At 42.5% G+C, this 16,163-nt stretch overlaps 1 protein-coding gene across 1 annotated transcript in view; it reads left to right on the top strand.

Annotated features, from left to right (window-relative positions):
• The first annotated feature begins 4,791 nt into the window (after nucleotides 1-4,791).
• The window catches only part of LOC134968788 (cocaine esterase-like), a 196,756-nt gene continuing 185,384 nt past the window's right edge, over nucleotides 4,792-16,163 (top strand). Inside the window, exon 1 of the mRNA XM_063944272.1 lies at nucleotides 4,792-4,878. The gene's annotated coding sequence lies outside the window, so the exon portion shown is untranslated. The remainder of the gene's footprint in view (nucleotides 4,879-16,163) is intronic.

The following is a 16,163-nucleotide window of genomic DNA, read 5'->3' on the forward strand; positions in this document are numbered from 1 at the left end:
AAATCCATGGACGTTGTATGCTTTACTCACGATTTATGAGCAAAAGCACAAAGAAGAAGACTCCAATCAACCGACACCAATCAAGACCTCAATCGACGAACGTACATTACCCTGACATAGAATATCATTGCATTTTTCGTAAGTGTTCTTTATCTTCATCTCTGCAACCCTCAGGCAATAACACACATAGTCGATAGGGAATACAGGCACAGATAGCAGCAACCACATACCCCCCCCCAATTCATGTATCATCAACTAAAATGTGCATCCCCATTGTGTTACAACCACAGCCGAAATGAGCTCGGTAGAGTTTGACAGCCCATCCACAGACCTGTACCACAGGATAAGAAGGAATTCAAATGTATACTTCGCAATACCTCGAAGCTTGATTTACCACACGTACGGCACGATGATACATGACCCTCCAAACATGGACTCATACACACATGCTTCTACTTTCTCACTAGGTCATACCCTCTTCACACCTACTCCATTCTTCTTCCTTTCCCCACCATGGAAATCAATTAACCCCTGACTTACATTTTTCTCCTTAAATATTTTGTGGCAGTTATTATTGACTGCCAAAGGGTGGACTGTCAAAGTCAGAAAAATGTCTTAGTGCACACTGCCATATTTGCACCGCACACTGGTCCGTGCTGCGCATGCGTACACTCTCCCGTGGAAGCGCATACCCGCAATAGCGTGCACTCGCACGCGCAGTATGCGCATTTACGGTAGAGTTTATGTGATCGTAGCGTGCGACTCATTCGTTACAAAAGTTCACAATTAATGTAGTTTATAGATCATGTTCCCCTCAATAGTTTCTGTAAGTTTGGTTTAGATAGAATGTCCCTGAGCGGAGGAATCCCTCTTTGTATTGCACGAAGGGTCTAACAGGAGTCATACAGCAGTGTTTGATACCCATCGGAAGAGTATTTAATTAGCAATATTCCGGTGTTGGTTTGGAGCGTATTAATCGCTCGTGCGAATAGTTATGGACATAAGAAGTTTATGTCCATTTCTATGATTTGCACATACTCAGGTATGCGGCGGGAAACCCAGTTCCCCACCCACCTGAGCTGTTGGAAATCAGCACAGCCCACCTGTATGAATCAACCTATGACCTTTGGTTACAGTACAGGGCCGAATTCCTGTGTCCAATAAACTGTAGGATTGTAGGGACTAGGAGATTGCATTGTGTGTGGAGCATAAATAGGCAGACCGACCACATCCAGCTCTCACTCTCTCATCAACGGTTATCTGCTGATAATCGGGAGCTGGATATCGAGGCGCAGGCGATCATACCCTTTGTGCGTAAGTTCTCTCCGTAATCATTGTCTTTCTGTGAGCCAATTTCTCTCTCTCTCTCTCTCTGTGTCTATTTCTCTCTCTCTATTCTCTCTTTTCTCTAATATCTCCCCTAGACTAAACTTTATAGTATTGTATTGTATTGTGTTAGACCAGGATAGCATTGTAGTTTATCCCTTAGTTAGGTGTTTGGTTAGGAAGTCTTTGTTATATTGTAGTGTATCATTTGTACTGTGTTACTCTTTTACAAGTATACTAGATATAATACAGATTATAGGCTTTGGAACCCTAAACCAGTATCAGTGTATTTACTATAGTATTAAGTGTTCACTTGAGCGTCGGTGACGCTCAAACAGCTTTGTAGATAGTCAGGTTACACAAGGTTGCATTTACACCCTGTACTCACATTAAGGTATTCTGTGTGTTTCATCGGTATAAGGTTTAATATCAAGGTATAGTGTTGTGAGCGTCTGCACCGCTGGTGACCTCCTCGTGGTCTCTAGCGTATGCTACGTTACAGCGAATCTTTCCCCTAGACATAACCAATAACGTGTCCTGTGATCACTGGGCCGTGAGCGAACGTGACGCTTGAGCGTCTCGCCTACGGCTGAGCGATCGTTACGCAAATAGCGTATCATTACGGTATTTCTTAAGTAAGCAGCGTACAGTGTTCTTAGCTTCATAAGGGTTGTTTATACGACAAAGGAATTTAGCATTGTCAGAGGTAAATGGCCCTTCAGTGTGTTCCAGCCTACTCCCAGGAAGTGGAGAGGTGGGACTAACACTTAAGGGTGGGGTATATAATGGGGGCCGGCGAGGCTCTCTCTCTGTAACAACAGTTCCCACTTATGCTGACCATGCTGCACAGATGTCTGCTGTAACTTTGCTGTAACTCCTTGACAAAGGTCCTGGTGTGGACCGAAACGTCGGAATTGGACTTTACAAACTGGAACTGTGAGATTACCTTTATTAAATTCTCTTTGCTGAATAATTGATTCAAAGTCTGGAGAGTGCTATCTGTTCCACTAGGTGGATAACCTTGTACTGTACTATGGGTCCCACCTCTAAGTGGGTTGGACTCTGATTGGCACCCCAGCTGTTGGCAGATTTTATGTGAGAGTGCAGGGATTTGTATGTATATATATATATATATTTTATATATATATATATATATATATATATATATAGTGACAAGAACACTGGGATAGTGTTTGAGGGTAGGTATGTTTGTCCCAGGTTCTTGTCTTACATGTTTTAGAAAGTGTTAACTTCTAGGAAAAATGCTTTTGGTTTTGTCAGAACCTTTTCAGTTTGCTGTAAAAGCTGGGTATAGGCTCTAAGAGAGAGATAAGGAGAGTTCTAGACATTGGGCCCAGTTCGGGTCTTTGGCCTCACAGAGGGCTAATCAGGGTTTCAGCTGTGTAAGAGTGTTATAGGGCTGCTAGCCTGATTAGTATGGGCAGACTGCCTGGGAAGGCTGCAGGATCTGTGTGGAAGAAACACGCTTTCTGGTACAAGTGAGCTATACAGTGTTTACGGGAGAACTCTGTGTTTTTGTTTAGTGACAGTTAGGAATATCTTGTGTTTAGTTAGTGCCGGAGAGGCAAGGTATTTTCTTTTGGTGTTTTGTTTTATTTTTCTGTTTCAATAAAACTGGCCGGGGTCAGTTGTACCAGAAACTGGACTTGTGTTGTTCCTCAGCTGCTGCGTGCTGCCATATTCCACAGGAAGAGGCGCCTTGCACCCCTACAGTGTTGAAAACAAAAGAGGGAAAGGTACACCTGCACACTTGAATGGTCTAAATTGGCAATTTAATTGATGAATAGATCAGAAAAACCCCAATATACATGTGTCTGAATTAGACTTTGAGCTTCTCTGGGGGTGCGACCCTGTTACAACCAAAAGATCAGAACAATTACAGAGAACTAAAAAAGGCGGTTGTTAAGTTGGGTGCACAGTATCAATTGATTGGAATGATTATCAAGATAAAACGTAGCTTTTATTACTATTATCAATATTCAGAAGGTCCTTATCGTGGGACACATACAGCAAAATATAGAGGTTAAAAACATGACATATACATACACATAGGTGATATAGAAGAAAAAAAAGAATGTGAGACAGATTCTTAAAAAGTGGGATCAACACAATAACTCCTGCAACAAGTATAGTTATTTATGTGTGAGACATTAGCCACTCAGGGTACAGACTAAATGGTGTTGGTCTGTTCTAGATATATTTGATGTCATGTACGATGATTAAATATAGACACAAAATGTGGGGTGTTACCAATGGAACACTGCCTCTAATACGTGAATACAGTGAAGTATATGGTCTAATCAAAGCCTCATGCCCACCTAATGATCATGTGCAAGTGGGTTACTCTTAAATAGAGATCATAGACTGCAATGGTACTGGTGGCGGAATCAAGAAAAATATTGAACCACCAGTGCCCTATGATGTAGTATAAAACGTATTTCTCCACAAATAGCCTGAGGCTAAATCTGTGATACTATGAGTGTGGCTGCTTGTCAGGAATTGACACTAGTGGATTCTAATGTACTCACACTACATTTGTGTATGACATATTCACATGGAAAATACACAGTAATGTGTCTCAAAAATAAGACATATCAATGAATTAGTGAAGATCTGTGTGGATATTGAACATCCCCCCTTATAGTAACTCCAGGGTAATCAGAATTGTGCCCCTTATCTTAATGGAGTCAGAGAGGTGTACTGGGACACTACAGAGGTAGTTAAATGAGCATGGAGACATAAAGTAAATACGTTAGAGTCCTCACTTGTTTAGAGAGAAAAGAGAAAAATATTACAAAGTGTCCTAGGACTGATCTGACAAAAGAGCAACATTTGTTGCAATATCAATTCAAGTAATGAAAAGGAGGTTTACAAAGATGTTACTTCACTGGTGTATGTTGTATTAATGAATCCCACATTCTGTATGAATATACATTCTTATTGTTGCGAATCCTATGTATATACACTTATAATAGGAAAAACACAGGTACTATGAAATACTCTTCCTGCTTCTTGCTGTTTTATTTTGAGCAATGTAATGATAATTGAACACACAGTGATTGCAGTATGGAGAACAGTAGTCAAATCTTGTACAAATGTATACTATCCAGAGAGGCAGGTGATTGCTCTCTCTGTTGCTGCAAACACCTTAAGCGAATGCCTGGGGACAGAGCCAGATTAAGGGGGGGGTCCCGGGGATACGTACCCCGGGCCCCCCTTTCTAATTGGGGCCCCCTTCCACAGAACGGATCGCTCCTGGCTCCCCGCAGCGGCGCTGCATAGCACACAGAGTAGAGGACAGCTGAGCGACGGCTCTGCTGTCCAATAGCGGTTTAAGCAGCAGCCTGCGGCTCAGTCATTGGCTGGGCACGCAGGCTGCAGAGGGGAGGAAAGAAGAAGAACCCGAACCCTGGCAACATGTGGAGCCAGCCCAGCACAGGAAGCCTGGAGCCCTTAACGGAGACTAGAAGCAGAGAGGATCGAGCTCTCGAACTCCTCTGTCTCAGCAGACACTGACAGCAGCCTGAGCAAGTAAGGCTGACTATCTTTCATTGTTTTTTCCCTGCTGCTGAAAATTAAAAAAATGTAGGCTCTGGGTTATATATCTATATCTATATATCTATATATCTATATATATATATATATCTACATATATCTATCTATATATCTATATATATATATATAGATATATATTTATTATATATATATATAGTATATATATTATATATATATATATATATATATATAGTATATATATATATATATATAGATATATATATATGTGTATATATATATATATATATATATATATATATATATATATATATATATAGATAGAATCTATCTATCTATATATATATATATATATATATATATATATATATATATATATATATATATAGAGATAGATATATATTTAATCTACTTCCTCTTTAGTAAGGGCCCCACACTCTGAAGTGCCCCAGGCCCCCCATTGCCTTAATCCGGCTCTGCCTGGGGAGTCCCCTGGGCTCCTATCCTGAGTGGCTGTTTGTCTGATATCCTAAACTCACACACCTAGCCTGCTGAGCACATTTAAATTGCTGATTGCTATGGCTCTATGAGAATCAGTGCTGGTGCGGGTACAAGTATCACTAACTATTACATTAAATACAACATTGCTACAATTTCCAAGGAGTGTGTTGGCCCACTAACAAGCCGACATGCATGTTTCGCTGTACGGGCAGCTTTAACGAGGCTGAACCCGATTGTTTCCCCCAGCTGAAATTTAACAAATCAGTCCGGCCAATCTCAGTCAGGGATGAGGTCACATGTTTCTCTGGACCTATCCCGAAAGTCGTTCAGTAGACCCAGCATAATAGCGGGAGCTTGGCACTATTCTAATCTGACATATATGCAAATTGCGGCTCCGATCACGTGATCGGAGCTCAATGTCTTTTAGCCTCGACACAGAATGTCACAATGTGTCATGAATCAATCGTAGCTCCGATCACGTGATCGGAGCTCGATGCCTTTAGCAATAATGAGGAATGTCATAATGCACTATGTCATATATCAATCGCGGCTCCGATCACGTGATCGGAGCTCGATGCCTTTTAGCTTTGGTACAGAATGTCATGACACACTGCGTCACGCAACAGTGCCTTTTAACATTGGTGCCGAGTGTCATAACATACTGTGCAATACATTAATCACGGCTCCGATCACGTGATCGGAGCTCGACGGCATCAACCCAGAACGTCACATCACACTGTGTCCTACATCCAACACTGGTGGTACTATTTCAGTGCATACTAATGTAAGTTTGTGCCTGGCAACCGATTTTCTGATCCTGATTCTGAGGTTCTAAGGTTCTTGTATTCTGAGGTGGCTATGGTTGGGAACATGTGGAACAACGAAATATTAATTGATAAGTAAGTGTTTATTACGAGCCAATAAAATACCTGTTTATCTGAAACAGGGCATTGATTACCTCTGGGTCCCATATTGGAATCCAGCTGAATGTAAATGAAATGGAATATAAAGTTATTGGCTGGACGTGTATTAATAGGTGTCTGTCCATCTTGCAACAAATTAATGGAATTGATGAGTGAGGGAGTAAGCGTACAGTGTATCCACTCCTGCCATCTGATATAAATAACAGGGTAAGGGGACATACGTCCTGTTGATTGCAGGATGGTTACAATTGCGAAAGCATGGAGCAGTTCAGTATCGATCAGTAATAGAGCATGACTAATAGACATGCAGATATACAAGAATAAAAGTGAAAATGGATAGTATGGATTTACTATCTGTTATCAGTGGTAACATGTGTCCTATTGATGAAACCTGATGCATATTGTGTAGTGTCAGTGATTCCTTGATGTGACATCTATAATGATGTCACCACTAATTTATCTAATATGATATATGCAAAGTGAGTAAATAGTAATATCAAGGCAAGGAACTATGGGAAGGGGGGTAAGTGTGGGGAGAAAAAATCATATTGGGGTGAGGACAACATTGTGCTAGTGAAAAATGCTAAGAGGTCTTCCATGTATAGTGAATCCAAAATTTGAGGAGGAAGAGTGTGAAAATAATCCAAAATGTAAAAGGGGGGGGGAGGGAAAGAGTGCGGAGGGAGGGGTTTGATTGAGACGGGAAAATGCCGATCGAATGTGCTGGAATGAAATAAAGATGATAGTTCAAAATTGTAGTATTTCATCTTTGGATAATACGACATGCATTAGATGATGAAGCCGAAAGATGTCAATACAGATGTGCCTCATATAGTTCTTGATGCACTCATGACACTTCTATTAAATTGGAATGATGTCCTACTGAAAGATACTGAATGTATCTGTCGCTGCTGTCGCTGACCTGCTGACCCCATGCGAAATTATGTAACCCATCATACTGAATACATTTGGTCAGTTTTTATGTAAACTATAAACCTACCAAGGAGAGGGCTAGAGACTGTTTTTTATTTGATGCTACTATTGAGATAGTAACTCAAAATGGTTCCACCTATCCAACCATACTGAAGGATTTATAGAAATGAGGTGTAGCTGTTGGCTTCGTTCAAGCCATGCTGGTGTTGGCTATTCAAAAGGAAGATCATTTTCGTCTCAAATCTTAAAAGTGCCTGATCTAGGTCTCCACCTCGGATCCCCAATTGTATATGTCTCATACCGAAAACTTTAAGGCCTGTGGGGTCACCTTGGTGGAATTTCAAAAAGTGTCGAGCCACCGATGTTAGTGTCTTAAATCTTAGCTGGTCCCTGGCAGCATTACGTATACTGCCTACATGCTCTAAAATACGCACTTTTAAAGGTCTGATGGTTTTGCCAATGTATATTTTCTGGCATGGACATTCCATATGATACACTGTTCCAATGGATGTGCAGGTTATGGATGAGGAGATTGACCACTTGTGGTTGTATTTGTCAAAAAAACACTTTTTAGGGACCATAAATTGGCATGCTTTGCAACGCCCACAGCTCTTAGATCCTTTTCTGCTGGTACTCGCCTCCTGTGGTTTTGAGAGATGGCTATGGGCCAACTGGTCCCTGATGTTACGTGATCTCCGCCAACTGCTCTGTACTCTTTTGGGTAAAATCTTCATAAGATCATGGTCTGTTTGTAATATAGCCCAATGTTTTTGGAGAATCATTTCAATCTCTTTCCAGTGAGCATTGAAGGTGCTAATAAATCTCACTGGGTCATCCCGGTTCTCTTTGGATTTGACTTTAAGAAGGGATTCGCGTGGGTATTTTTCCACTTCTCGCATGTTTTTTTTAGATGTCACATCAAGGAATCACTGACACTACACTATATACATCAGGTTTCATCAATAGGACACATGTTACCACTGATAACAGATAGTAAATCCATACTATCCATTTTCACTTTTATTCTTGTATATCTGCATGTCTATTAGTCATGCTCTATTACTGATCGATACTGAACTGCTCCATGCTTTCGCAATTGTAACCATCCTGCAATCAACAGGACGTATGTCCCCTTACCCTGTTATTTATATCAGATGGCAGGAGTGGATACACTGTACGCTTACTCCCTCACTCATCAATTCCATTAATTTGTTGCAAGATGGACAGACACCTATTAATACACGTCCAGCCAATAACTTTATATTCCATTTCATTTACATTCAGCTGGATTCCAATATGGGACCCAGAGGTAATCAATGCCCTGTTTCAGATAAACAGGTATTTTATTGGCTCGTAATAAACACTTACTTATCAATTAATATTTCGTTGTTCCACATGTTCCCAACCATAGCCACCTCAGAATACAAGAACCTTAGAACCTCAGAATCAGGATCAGAAAATCGGTTGCCAGGCACAAACTTACATTAGCATGCACTGAAATAGTACCACCAGTGTTGGATGTAGGACACAGTGTGATGTGACGTTCTGGGTTGATGCCGTCGAGCTCCGATCACGTGATCGGAGCCGTGATTAATGTATTGCACAGTATGTTATGACACTCGGCACCAATGTTAAAAGGCACTGTTGCGTGACGCAGTGTGTCATGACATTCTGTACCAAAGCTAAAAGGCATCGAGCTCCGATCACGTGATCGGAGCCGCGATTGATATATGACATAGTGCATTATGACATTCCTCATTATTGCTAAAGGCATCGAGCTCCGATCACGTGATCGGAGCTACGATTGATTCATGACACATTGTGACATTCTGTGTCGAGGCTAAAAGACATTGAGCTCCGATCACGTGATCGGAGCCGCAATTTGCATATATGTCAGATTAGAATAGTGCCAAGCTCCCGCTATTATGCTGGGTCTACTGAACGACTTTCGGGATAGGTCCAGAGAAACATGTGACCTCATCCCTGACTGAGATTGGCCGGACTGATTTGTTAAATTTCAGCTGGGGGAAACAATCGGGTTCAGCCTCGTTAAAGCTGCCCGTACAGCGAAACATGCATGTCGGCTTGTTAGTGGGCCAACACACTCCTTGGAAATTGTAGCAATGTTGTATTTAATGTAATAGTTAGTGATACTTGTACCCGCACCAGCACTGATTCTCATAGAGCCATAGCAATCAGCAATTTAAACGTGCTCAGCAGGCTAGGTGTGTGAGTTTAGGATATCAGTCAAACAACCACTCAGGATAGGAGCCCAGGGGACTCCCCAGGCATTCGCTTAAGGTGTTTGTAGTAACAGAGAGAGCAATCTCTGGCCTCTCTGGATAGTATACATTTGTACAAGATTTGACTACTGTTCTCCATACTGCAATCACTGTGTGTTCAATTATCATTACATTGCTCAAAATAAAACAGCAAGAAGCAGGAAGAGTATTTCATAGTACCTGTGTTTTTCCTATTATAAGTGTATATACATAGGATTCGCAACAATAAGAATGTATATTCATACAGAATGTGGGATTCATTAATACAACATACACCAGTGAAGTAACATCTTTGTAAACCTCCTTTTCATTACTTGAATTGATATTGCAACAAATGTTGCTCTTTTGTCAGATCAGTCCTAGGACACTTTGTAATATTTTTCTCTTTTCTCTCTAAACAAGTGAGGACTCTAACGTATTTACTTTATGTCTCCATGCTCATTTAACTACCTCTGTAGTGTCCCAGTACACCTCTCTGACTCCATTAAGATAAGGGGCACAATTCTGATTACCCTGGAGTTACTATAAGGGGGGATGTTTAATATCCACACAGATCTTCACTAATCCATTTATATGTCTTATTTTTGAGACACATTACTGTGTATTTTCCATGTGAATATGTCATACACAAATGTAGTGTGAGTACATTAGAATCCACTAGTGTCAATTCCTGACAAGCAGCCACACTCATAGTATCACAGATTTAGCCTCAGGCTATTTGTGGAGAAATACGTTTTATACTACATCATAGGGCACTGGTGGTTCAATATTTTTCTTGATTCCGCCACCAGTACCATTGCAGTCTATGATCTCTATTTAAGAGTAACCCACTTGCACATGATCATTAGGTGGGCATGAGGCTTTGATTAGACCATATACTTCACTGTATTCACGTATTAGAGGCAGTGTTCCATTGGTAACACCCCACATTTTGTGTCTATATTTAATCATCGTACATGACATCAAATATATCTAGAACAGACCAACACCATTTAGTCTGTACCCTGAGTGGCTAATGTCTCACACATAAATAACTATACTTGTTGCAGGAGTTATTGTGTTGATCCCACTTTTTAAGAATCTGTCTCACATTCCTTTTTTTCTTCTATATCACCTATGTGTATGTATATGTCATGTTTTTAACCTCTATATTTTGCTGTATGTGTCCCACGATAAGGACCTTCTGAATATTAATAATAGTAATAAAAGCTACGTTTTATCTTGATAATCATTCCAATCAATTGATACTGTGCACCCAACTTAACAACCGCCTTTTTTAGTTCTCTGTAATTACCCCTACAGTGTTACAACTTGATGGAGAATGCGAGCACTCCGTTCTGCGCATAAGTGAAAGCAGCAGCTTTGTGAGGCCTGCAGAAAATGGTGGTTTATGCAGGTACAGCCCAGTGTGAAGTTACTGAGACTCACCCCTGAGGGTTTGATATATGTCCTGGGTGAAAGCAGCTACAAGACCGCCTGAAAAATCTGTCGACATGGAGGATCTGCTTAAAGCCTTGCTGCAAGCTACAGCGGCTCAGCAGGAGGCCAACAGACAGCAGCAGGTGGCTATGGAGGAAAATAGGAGACAACAGCAGGTGGCTATTGACGAACTTTACAGGCAACAGCGTCAGGACAGGGAGGCTTTAACAGAAGTGGTGCAGAGCCTTGCAGCCCGGATTGGAGATGTGGCCGTCAGTGCTCCGACCAGCTCTAGTTCTATACGGGCCAGTCACTTCCTGCAGAAAATGACAGAGACTGATGATGTGGAGGCCTACCTGACCACATTTGAAAGGACTGCCGAGCGTGAGAACTGGTCGAAAGCGCAGTGGGCCAGTCTGCTGGCACCTTTTTTGTCAGGTGAGCCCCAGAAAGCGTACTTTGATTTAAGCCCTGCTGAGGCTCGGGACTATGATAAACTAAAGACTGAGATCCTGACCCGCCTGGGAGTCACGCTGTCAGTACGAGCACAACGGGTGCACCGTTGGGTGTACGCCATGGAGAAGCCTCCGCGCTCCCAGATGCACGACCTTATTCAGCTAACAAAAAAATGGCTACAGCCAGAGACATTAACTGGTCCCCAGATGGTTGAAAGAGTCGTCATGGACCGCTACTTGAGATCTTTGCCCATGGTCCTGCACAAGTGGGTGAGCCATGGAAACCCGGGTACTGCTGACCAATTAGTGGACATGGTAGAGCGGTATTTGGCAGCAGAGGAACTACTGATGACCACCAAGCAACCCATAGATCCTCGACAGCGCCCTTCAGTAAAGACTGGTAAGACTGTTCCGTGGGAAAACGTTGCTGGGCGGTTAAGAGAACGCAAGGCTGAAGAGACTGTAAACACTGGCCCTGGAGACAGGCCAATGGGGCTAGTACGGTCTATGTTGCCCAAACGGGTTGATAATCGTGTGGTTAAATGTTTTAGATGTGGTATGCCAGGTCATGTTATTGCCAATTGCCCAGTCATGCAAGAACCCATGCAATGTGATGCTGCCTTTGAATGTCGCAGAATGTCTTTCTTTGCTAGGTTAGCCTGTACTGTGGTACCTTCACCTGAGCTGGAAAAACAAATGTGTGATGTGTTCCTAGAGGGTAACCGGGTAGAGGCCTTGCTAGATTCAGGAAGTTTAGTTACCCTCGTGAAAACTGGGTTAGTGAACCCCTTAAAGATCCAGCAAATACCTATTGGGGTAACTTGCATACATGGGGATACCCAGTATTATGTCACTGCTGAAGTGAATATAGAAACTTGTTGTGGGTCAGCAATGGTTAAAGTAGGACTGGTCTGCACCTTGGTGCATAAGGCCATAATAGGGAGGGATTTTCCTCATTTCTGGAAACTGTGGGAATCACGTTTATCAGCAGATGTGAGAAGTGAAGAGCCAGTTGGTAATACCGGTGATTGTATGGATGTAGGTGTGTCTTCGGAACTTTCTGACCCTTTGCCTTTTGCCAGTTTGGCTGGGGAAGTGACAGATTGGGAGTCCAGTGAGGACCCTCTTGCTGGGAACAGAGACATAGTGGTTGGAAACGAAAGCGTGCCTGACCTGGAGGTAAAAAAGGATCTGTTTGCATCTGAACAGTTAAAGGATCCTACCTTGATAAAGGCTAGAGAGAATGTTAAGATTGTTAATGGGGAACCTTTGGTACCAGGTGACAGGGTTACGTATCCCCACATGGCCATCTGTAATGAGCTCTTGTACCACATTGTCAAAAAGGGTGAGGATGTGGTAGAACAGCTGGTAGTACCCCAGCCTTATCGGAGAACGGTACTAGATTTAGCTCATAGTCACGTTACAGCAGGACATTTAGGGGCAGAAAAAACCATTGAAAGAGTTTTACAAAGGTTCTTTTGGCCAGGGGTTTATAAAGAAGTGTCTGAATATTGTTCTTCCTGTCCTGAATGCCAGTATCATGCCCCTAGACCCCATTTCAGGAGCCCACTAGTTCCCATGCCTATTATAGAGGTCCCGTTTGACAGAATAGCCATGGATCTCGTGGGGCCCTTGTTAAAGTCCGCTCGGGGCTATCAGTATATCCTGGTAATAATGGACTATGCCACTCAATATCCTGAGGCTGTCCCTTTACGCACTATCACAACCAAGGCGATAGCTAGGGAGCTGGTGCAGGTTTTTAGTAGAGTGGGAATACCAAAAGAAATTTGACTGACCAAGGTACTCCATTTATGTCAAAGGTCATGAAAGAATTGTGCAAATTATTTAAGGTCACTCACCTCAGGACGTCCATTTACCATCCCCAAACTGATGGGTTGGTGGAAAGGTTTAATAAAACATTAAAAAGTATGTTAAAAAAGGTGGTTGATAAAGATGGGAATAATTGGGATTGTTTGTTGCCCTACTTGTTAATGGCCATCAGAGAAGTTCCTCAGTCCTCTACAGGGTTTTCTCCATTTGATTTGTTGTATGGTAGACACCCCAGAGGGCTGTTGGACGTTGCCAAAGAGACGTGGGAAGGACAGCCCACTCCTTATAGAAGCGTTATTGAACATATATCACAAATGCAGGATAGGATTGCAGCCGTGGTACCTATTGTCAGAGAGCACATGGGACAGGCCCAAAGTGCTCAACAGAGGGTATACTACCGGAGTGCCAAGATACGGGAATTTGCTCCTGGAGATAGAGTTCTTGTTTTGGTACCCACTGTGGAAAGCAAGTTCCTAGCTAAATGGCAGGGTCCTTTTGAGATTAGGGAAAAAGTGAATGAGGTTAATTACAAAGTATACCAGCCGGGAAAGAGAAAACCTGAACAAATTTATCATGTTAACTTAATTAAACCCTGGAAAGATAGGTTGTCTCTGTCAGCGGAGCCTTGCCCTTCGGTGTCTTCACCTCAGTTGCTCCCCGCAGTGAAGGTGTCAGAGACATTATCAGCTGGTCAGAAAAATCAGGTTAAAGAATTTCTCATCCAAAATAGGGAAATATTTTCAGAGCTGCCTGGCCGAACGACCATAATAAAACATGACATTGTCACAGAACCAGGGGTCAGGGTCCATTTAAAGCCATATAGGATTCCAGAAGCTCAGCGAGAAGCTGTTTCTAAAGAAGCTAAAACCATGTTAGAACTTGGAGTCATAGAGGAATCTAATAGTGAGTGGTCCAGTCCCATAGTTCTCATCCCGAAGCCCGACGGTAGCATACGCTTCTGTAATGACTTTCGTAAGTTAAATGAGGTGTCCAAATTTGACGCATACCCCATGCCCCGTGTGGACGAGCTTATAGAAAGGCTGGGAACAGCCAGGTTTCTCACCACGTTGGACCTGACCAAAGGTTACTGGCAAATACCTTTATCTGATGGCGCAAAAGAAAAAACAGCCTTTTCGGTTCCGGAGGGGCTGTACCAGTACAAGATGTTACCCTTTGGGTTGCATGGGGCTCCAGCAACCTTTCAACGGGCAATGGATAAAATTTTGAGGCCCCATAGAAAATATGCAGCTGCCTATTTGGATGATGTGGTAATTCACAGTACAGACTGGGGGTCCCATTTGGTTAAAGTACAAGCAGTACTGGACTCAATAAGAGAGGCAGGGTTAACTGCTAACCCAAAGAAGTGCTGCCTCGCAATGGAGGAGGTCAAATACTTGGGCTTCACCATAGGCAGAGGTCTGATTAGGCCCCAATTGAATTAAATTGATGCTATTCAAAACTGGCCTCGTCCAGTGAATAAAAAACAGGTAAGGCTTTTTTGGGAATAACTGGGTACTATAGACGGTTTATTCCCAATTTTGCAACCACGGCGGTGCCGTTGTCAGACCTTACCAAAGGGAAGCAGTCAAATATGGTGAAATGGAACCCTGATGCAGAAAAAGCGTTCCAAGCGTTAAAAGTGGCTTTGTGTTCACAACCGGTATTGATAACGCCAGTTTTTTCAAAAGAATTTGTGGTACAGACAGATGCCTCAGAGGTAGGGATAGGGGCTGTGCTGTCCCAGACCAGAGATGGGGACGAACACCCTATCATTTATTTGAGTAGGAAACTCAATGAGCATGAAAAAAGGTATGCCATTGTGGAAAAGGAGGCTTTGGCCATTAAGTGGGAACTAGATACCTTGAGATATTACCTCTTGGGTAGACAATTCAGACTAGTGACAGACCATGCCCCTTTAAAATGGATGTATGTAAATAGAGGCAAGAATGCTCGTGTAACTAGATGGTTTCTAGCGTTGCAGGACTATAAGTTTACTGTCGAACATAGACCGGGAACACAATTGGCCAACGCAGATGCATTGTCTCGCATCTTCTGTTTGGGGGCTACAAGTGTTCCGGCCCCTAGGTCGAAACAGGGGAGGGGGATATGTGACAAGAACACTGGGATAGTGTTTGAGGGCAGGTATGTTTGTCCCAGGTTCTTGTCTTACATGTTTTAGAAAGTGTTAACTTCTAGGAAAAATGCTTTTGGTTTTGTCAGAACCTTTTCAGTTTGCTGTAAAAGCTGGGTATAGGCTCTAAGAGAGATAAGGAGAGTTCTAGACATTGGGCCCAGTTCGGGTCTTTGGCCTCACAGAGGGCTAATCAGGGTTTCAGCTGTGTAAGAGTGTTATAGGGCTGCTAGCCTGATTAGTATGGGCAGACTGCCTGGGAAGGCTGCAGGATCTGTGTGGAAGAAACACGCTTTCTGGTACAAGTGAGCTATACAGTGTTTACAGGAGAACTCTGTGTTTTTGTTTAGTGACAGTTAGGAATATCTTGTGTTTAGTTAGTGCCGGACAGGCAAGGTATTTTCTTTTGGTGTTTTGTTTTATTTTTCTGTTTCAATAAAACTGGCCGGGGTCAGTTGTACCAGAAACTGGACTTGTGTTGTTCCTCAGCTGCTGCGTGCTGCCATATTCCCCAGGAAGAGGCGCCTTGCACCCCTACAGTGTTGAAAACAAAAGAGGGAAAGGTACACCTGCACACTTGAATGGTCTAAATTGGCAATTTAATTGATGAATAGATCAGAAAAACCCCAATATACATGTGTCTGAATTAGACTTTGAGCCTCTCTGGGGGTGCGACCCTGTTACAACCAAAAGATCAGAACAATTACAGAGAACTAAAAAAGGCGGTTGTTAAGTTGGGTGCACAGTATCAATTGATTGGAATGATTATCAAGATAAAACGTAGCTTTTATTACTATTATCAATATTCAGAAGGTCCTTATCGTGGGAC

This window comes from Pseudophryne corroboree, chromosome 11, assembly GCF_028390025.1.
Source record: "Pseudophryne corroboree isolate aPseCor3 chromosome 11, aPseCor3.hap2, whole genome shotgun sequence".
NCBI lineage: Eukaryota > Metazoa > Chordata > Amphibia > Anura > Myobatrachidae > Pseudophryne > Pseudophryne corroboree.